This window comes from Henckelia pumila, chromosome 3 (genome assembly GCF_033568475.1).
Source record: "Henckelia pumila isolate YLH828 chromosome 3, ASM3356847v2, whole genome shotgun sequence".
In the NCBI taxonomy this organism is placed as follows: domain Eukaryota; kingdom Viridiplantae; phylum Streptophyta; class Magnoliopsida; order Lamiales; family Gesneriaceae; genus Henckelia; species Henckelia pumila.
In genome coordinates, this window is record NC_133122.1 from 138,891,907 (window position 1) to 138,899,481 (window position 7,575).

Sequence of the window (7,575 nt, forward strand, 5' to 3'; positions counted from 1 at the left end):
GTTGGTCCAGTCCCGGTGTACTGTGACAACACGGGTGCCGTTGCTCAGGCAAAGGAACCAAGGTCTCATCAAAGATCCAAACACGTACTGAGGAAATACCACATCATCCGGGAGATTGTGGAAAGAGGAGACATCACTGTCGAAAGAGTGGCCTCTGCAGACAATATCGCTGATCCACTTACTAAGCCCTTTCCAGGACCATTATTTGACAAACATCGCGAAGCAATGGGTATACGTAGTATGACTAGTTGGCTTTAGGGCAAGTGGGAGATTGAATGGGTGCCCGGTGAGCCAACTTGTGGCTAAGGGCTTTGATGACTCTTTGTATAAACAATCTTTTGTTTAATATAATTTACACTTTTATTAATGGCAATGACTTTATCTTTCTTCATATTGTTATATTGTGATATACTATTGTTGTTTTGATAAAGACCTTGAATATACTATAGTGTATGTAAGATGTGGTAGAACATGGGGATGTCTATCATGAAACACATCTTATAGTCACTGTATATTCTAAACTGTTCCTAGTCGATTGAGCCGTCCGATAATAAGGATAAGGATCGCTCGAGTTTGAGACTAGCATTTGCGATGCAGAGTACCACATTTCATTGGTAAGGAACATAGAGATGTTCGAAGCATGCAAATGGATATTCATATGATGAATGATCGAACTACCCTATCCGAACTTTCCAAGTGGTTATCACTTATCGAGTGGATAAAGTTCGCGGTTTTGGTTGTATACCATTAGTCCTTACTACTTGAAACATCATTGAGACTCTATATGCTAGTACTGTGCTTTGACTCGTTTACCGACTCTATTGGGGTCATCAGGTGTCGGGATTGGGTACAGTTACAACACATATAAGAGTCGATGCTTTGTTGTCAAGGATTCACCACATACTTGCGAGTGTGGATATCCTATGCGATCTGAGGAGATATTAGTGTGACGAATCTCTGGCCAGAGTACATGATGTGTTTTAAGAAATGGTTTCTTAGTAACACATGCGATGTCACTATTTGATCTTCAAGATGTAGCATAGTTATCGAATCTCGAACGACTCTCGATATACCAATGGTTGTTGATTCGATCGGGATATATGGATGAAGGGACCGTACTGTACGCTAACCAAAATCTATTGGTTCTTGTAGGCACTATCAGTGATACCTAGGGAATCATGGGGCGATGTTGCTAGGCGCTCTTACCATGATTCGATGGGAAAGTCGGAAATTGTTGTTCCGAGTCACAAGGAGTTGTGAGCCCACAGCTAGCTGTATCCCTGAACCATTGAGGGTCACACAGAGTAATGGATTTTTAATCCCCGTTGAGATAGTTAAATTTAAAGAGTTAAATTTAATGAACAAAGAAGTTGGACTTCTTATTTAAGAGTAGAGGAGTAAGATTTCCTAAAATGACATAGGGATGGCCATTTTTGGAAACCACTGAATTCGGATTCAGAAAAATTTATCTTGACTTTAAAAGGTGCAGAAATGGTTTCTGTGCACATTGGTGAAATCGGTTTATCAATCGGAGTCACGATGAATTTTATATTAATTTCTGAACATGCGGGCTTTGCTTGTCGGGCTTGAACTTATGACTAATGGGCCCTAAGCTGTTAGTGGCCTATATTATAAATAAGTTATTGCAGTACAAAAATTATATACAACAGGTCACAAATTTTCGAAAACCCTAGTTATTTTTCTAAAAGGTGGCCGCCCCCCCTCTCCCTCTGCTCAGTAAAATCCAGCCTGTGATTTTGAATTATAGTCTGGTTTAACGGATCAAATTCGTTAATCTCTTCGTAGAAACTTCTGATAGATTTTCTAGTGCAATCTATCAGAGGGATTAAATATCCGTTCGTGGACCTGATTGAAGAACAGTTCGTCCATCAGTTCCAGGGATATACAACAAGAGCAGAGCAATCTGTTGGTGTCCATAAATCTCGATTCGAGATTGGAGGTAAAAATTTATAATTGTTATTTAATTTTTACACACACATAATTTAATCGTAAAGGTTTGATACCCATTATGGAATCGTTCCATATAAAATTTTTAAACTTCCGCTGCACCGGGTATCAATCTTGATTGATCTGATCGCCGTTCTCCAACAGAGTTGGGCATCATTGGTTGGGCAGCTAAAAATTTATATTTCTATTTCTATATATATATATATATATATATAGGTACACAGACCTGGTAATAAGGCTAATCATGATATGAAGGCTCATCCTGATGAGTGTTCACATATGATCAATTAAATGTTCCAAATTACGAATGAAATTAAGTACGGGTTACCAACATGTCTTGTTTGCTCTTTCACAATTTGAATTATTCGTTAAATTCATATTTTCTATGATAATGTGTTGGAAAACTGGCGGTCAGATCAATCACGATTGATACCCGGTGCAGCGGAAGTTTAAAAATTTTATTATGGAACAATTCCATAGTGTGAGTATCAACCGTTCAACGATTAAATTATAAGTGTGTGTAAAATTAAATAACAATTATTAAATTTTACCTTCAATCTCGAAGCGAGATTATTGGACACCACACAGATTTCTCTGCGCTTCTTGTATCTCCCAGGAACTGATGAACAAGCTTTCCTTCAATCAGGTCCACGAATGGAGGTTTAATCCCTCTGATAGATTGCACTAGAAAATCTATCAGAAGTTTTCTGCGAAGAGAATAACGAATTTGATTCGCTAATCCTGTCTGCAATTCAAAATCACAGACCGGAAAATCTCTGACAGAGAGAGGGAGGGGCGGCCGAATTTCTAGAGAGAGCTAGGGTTTTTTTTCGAAAACTGTCTCTCAAAATTATGACCAGTTGTGTCTAATTTCTGTACTGCAATAACTTATTTATAATGCAGGCCACTAACACCTTAGGGCCCATTAGTCATAAGTTGAGGCCCGACAAGCAAAGCCCGCATGTTCAGAAATTAATATAAAATTCATCGTGACTCCGATTGATGAACCGATTTCACCAATGTGCACAGAAACCATTTCTGCACATTTTAAAGACAAGATAAATTTTCCTGAATCCGAATTCAGTGGTTTCCAAAAATGTCCATCCCTATGTCATTTTAGGAAATCCTACTCCCTTACTCTTATTTAAGAAGTCCAACTTCTTTATTCATTAAATTTAACTCTTTAAATTTAACTATCTCAACGGGGATTAAAACTCCATTACACTGTGTGACCCTCAATGGTTCAGGGATACAGCTAGCCGTGGGCTCACAACTCCTTGTGACTCGGAACAACACTTTCCGACTTGCCCAACGAATCATGGTAAAGCGCCTAGCAACATCGCCCCATGATTCCCTAGGTATCACTGATAGTGCCTACAAGAACCAGTAGATTTTGGTTAGCGTACAGTACGGTCCCTTCATCCATATATCCCGATCGAATCAACAACCATTGGTATATCGAGAGTCGCTCAAGATTCGATAACTATGCAATACATCTTGAAGATCAAATTAGTGACATCGCATGTGCTACTAAGAAACCATTTCTTAAATCACATCAAGTACTCTGGCCAGAGATTTGTCACACTAATATCTCCTCAGATCGCATAGGATATCCACACTCGCAAGTATGTGGTGAATCCTTGACAACAATGCATCGACTCCTATATGTGTCGTAACTGCACCCAATCCCGACACCTGATGACCCCATAGAGTCGGTAAACGAGTCAAAGCACAGTACTAGCATATAGAGTCTCCATGATGTTTCAAGTAGTAAGGACTAATGGTGTACAACCAAAACCGCGGACTTTATCCACTCGATAAGTGATAACCACTTGGAAAGTCCGGATAGGGTAGTTCGATTATTCATCCTATGAATATCCATTTGCATGCTTCGAACATCTCCATGTTCCCTACCAATGAAACGTGGTACTCCGCATCGCAAATGCTAGTCTCAAACTCGAGCGATCCTTATCCTTATTTTCGAACGGCTCAATCGACTAGGAACAGTTTAGAATATACAGTGACTATAAGATGTATTTCATGATAGACATCCCCATGTTCTACCACATCTTACATACACTATAGTATATTCAAGGTCTTTATCAAAACAACAATAGTATATCACAATATAACAATATGAAGAAAGATAAAGTCATTGCCATTAATAAAAGTGTAAATTACATTTAAACAAAAGATCGTTTGTACAAAGAGTCATCAAAACCCATAGCCACAAGTTGGCTCACTGGGCACCCACTCTTTCAATCTCTCACTTGCCCTATAGCCAACTAGTCATACTACGTAGACCCATTGCTTCGCGATGTTTGTCAAACAATGGTCCCGGCAAGGGCTTCGTAAGTGGATCAGCGATATTGTCTGCAGAGGTCACTCGTTCGACAGTGATGTCTCCTCTTTCCACAATCTCCCGGATGATGTGGTATTTCCTCAGTACGTGTTTGGATCTTTGATGAGACCTTGGTTCCTTTGCTTGAGCAACGGCACCCGTGTTGTCACAGTACACCGGGACTGGACCAACAAATTCAGGAATGACGCCCAACTCTTGGACGAAATTTCTCATCCAAACGGCCTCTTTAGCAGCAGCTGATGCTGCAATGTATTCAGCCTCAGTGGTGGAATCCGCTGTGGTGTCCTGCTTGGAACTCTTCCAAGAGACAGCACCGCCATTGAGCATGAACACAAATCCAGAGGTTGACTTCGAGTCATCCACGTCACTTTGGAAGCTAGAGTCGGTATAGCCTTCCAATTTCAGTTCTCGTCCTCCATATACCATGAACATATTCTTAGTCCTTCGTAAGTACTTAAGAATGTCCTTCACGGCTTTCCAATGCATTTGATCGGGATTAGCTTGATATCTGCTCGTGACACTCAGAGCAAATGCTACATCCGGTCTGGTAGATATCATCCCATACATGATACTACCTATAGCTGACGCATATGGTACATGTGTCATATTCTCTATCTCTGCATCAGTCTTGGGACACATAGACTTGGATAGAGAAACTCCATGACACATGGGTAGATGTCCTCTCTTGGACCCATCCATTGAAAACCGTTTCAATATGGTATCGATGTAGGTTGATTGTGTGAGTCCTATCATTCTCTTAGATCTATCTCTATAGATCTGTATCCCAAGAATGTAGGATGCCTCACCCAAATCCTTCATCGAGAATCTACCTGATAACCATATCTTTGTTGACTGTAACATCCCTACATCATTCCCAATGAGTAGGATGTCATCAACATAAAGTACTAAGAATGTCACAGCATCCTTAACTACTTTCTTGTATACGCATGGTTCCTCCGGGTTCTTGATGAAACCAAAATCTTTTATTGTTTCATCAAATTTCTGGTTCCAACTTCTTGATGCTTGTTTTAGACCATAAATTGATCTCTGAAGCTTGCATACCTTATGCTCGCTTTCCATGGATGTGAACCCCTCAGGCTGCTTCATATAGATTTCTTCCTTAATGTCTCCATTAAGAAAAGCAGTCTTCACATCCATTTGCCATATCTCATAGTCATACCATGCAGCTATGGCAATAAGGATTCTTATGGACTTGAACATTGCAACTGGTGAAAAGGTTTCATCATAGTCAACTCCTTGTCTTTGAGTGTAACCTTTCGCCACCAATCGTGCCTTGTAGGTCAATACCTTACCATCAGGCCCAAGCTTTCTCTTGTAGATCCATTTACACCCTATTGGAACAATTCCATCAGGAGGATCTACTAAAGTCCAAACTTGGTTTGTATGCATCGAATCCAATTCAGACTGCATAGCTTCAAGCCATAAATTTGAATCCGCATCAGAAATTGCTTCCTTGAAGTTTCTTGGATCACATCCAATATTGGGTTCATCTTGATCCCCTTCAAGAAGAAGACCATATCGAACAGGAGGTCTAGAAGTCCTCTCGGATCTTCTAGGTTCAGGCGTGTCCAGTAATGGTTCCTGAGGTGTAGGATCGTTATTTTGTATTTCGGGTTCTTCTCGAACTTCTTCGAGTTCCATCATCTCGCCTTTCTTATCCAATAAGAACTCCTTCTCCAAGAAGGTGGCATTTCTAGAAACAAACACCTTTGTTTCCGCAGGATAATAGAAATAATATCCTATTGAATTCTTCGGATACCCCACAAAATAAGATAAACTGGATCGACTATCCAACTTGTCTCCCACTGTCTGCTTTACGTAAGCAGGACATCCCCAAATCCTCAAGTACGAATACTTAGGAGCTTTGCCATTCCATAACTCGTATGGTGTTTTGTCCACTGCTTTAGTGTGGACGTTGTTCAACAACAATATCGCCGTTTCAAGCGCATAGCCCCAAAACGATGGTGGAAGCTCAGTGAAGCTCATCATAAATCGAACCATGTCCAACAAAGTTCGATTACGACGCTCCGATTCACCATTAAGCTGTGGTGTCATAGGAGGAGTTCACTGAGAGAGAATCCCATTCTCTTTTAGATAGTCCAAAAACTCGGTACTCAAGTATTCTCCACCTCGATCCGATCGAAGTGCTTTAATACTTTTACCTAGCTTGTTTTCTACTTCAGCCTTGAATTCTTTGAACTTTTCAAATGCTTCAGACTTATATTTCATTAAATATAAATACCCATACCTTGAATAATCATCAGTAAAGGTAATGAAGTAGGTGTGGCCATGTTGAGTCCCTACTCTAAATGGTCCACAAACATCTGTATGGATCAAATCCAACAGATTTTGACTACGCTCAGGTTTCCCCTTAAAAGGAGATTTAGTCATTTTTCCTTTTAGGCAGGATTCACAAGTAGGTAGAGAGTTAATATCAGACATATCAAACATGCCCTCTCCCACTAGCTTGTTCATTCTCCTTGAGGAAATATGACCCAGTCTAGCGTGCCAAAGGTTTGCCGGGTTTTGACTATCGATTTTCCTTTTGTTTGTTGTCGCCGGTTTATCAACATAATTTATTGGAACGTCTTTTAGTTTTAAGTTGTATAGATCGTTTTCAAGTTGTCCATTTCCAATCAAACATTCATTCTTGTAAATATTGCAAATCCCATTCACAAAATTGCAAGAATAACCATCTCTATCAAGCATAGAAATAGAAATAATGTTTTTAATTAAATCTGGAACAAATAAAACATCTCTTAATAATAACTTAAAACCGTTCTGCAAAGTTAAACAAACATCTCCAATGGCCGTAGCTTCAACTCTGGAACCATTCCCGAGCCTCAGCTGGGTCTCACCCATTCTAAGCCTGCGACTTCTTGTCATCACCTGCAAATCATTGCAAATGTGAGATCCACATCCGGTATCCAATACCCAAGAAGTTGTATTAAGTGAAATGTTTATTTCAATATAGAACATACCCTTTGCAGTTCCCAACTGCTCTAGATATTCCTTGCAGTTGCGCTTCCAATGACCCGGCTTCTTGCAGTAATGGCAAACATCCTTGGATTTTCCATTGTTTGAAGCCTTTGTCTTGTGCTTCTTCTCGGGCTCAACTTTCTTGGGTGGGGCAGAACGTTTCTTGCCCTTCATACTTGGCCCCTTCTTAGCAGAAGATGAGGAGCCCACCAAGAAAGCTGGCTTATCCTTCTTAAGTGTGGATT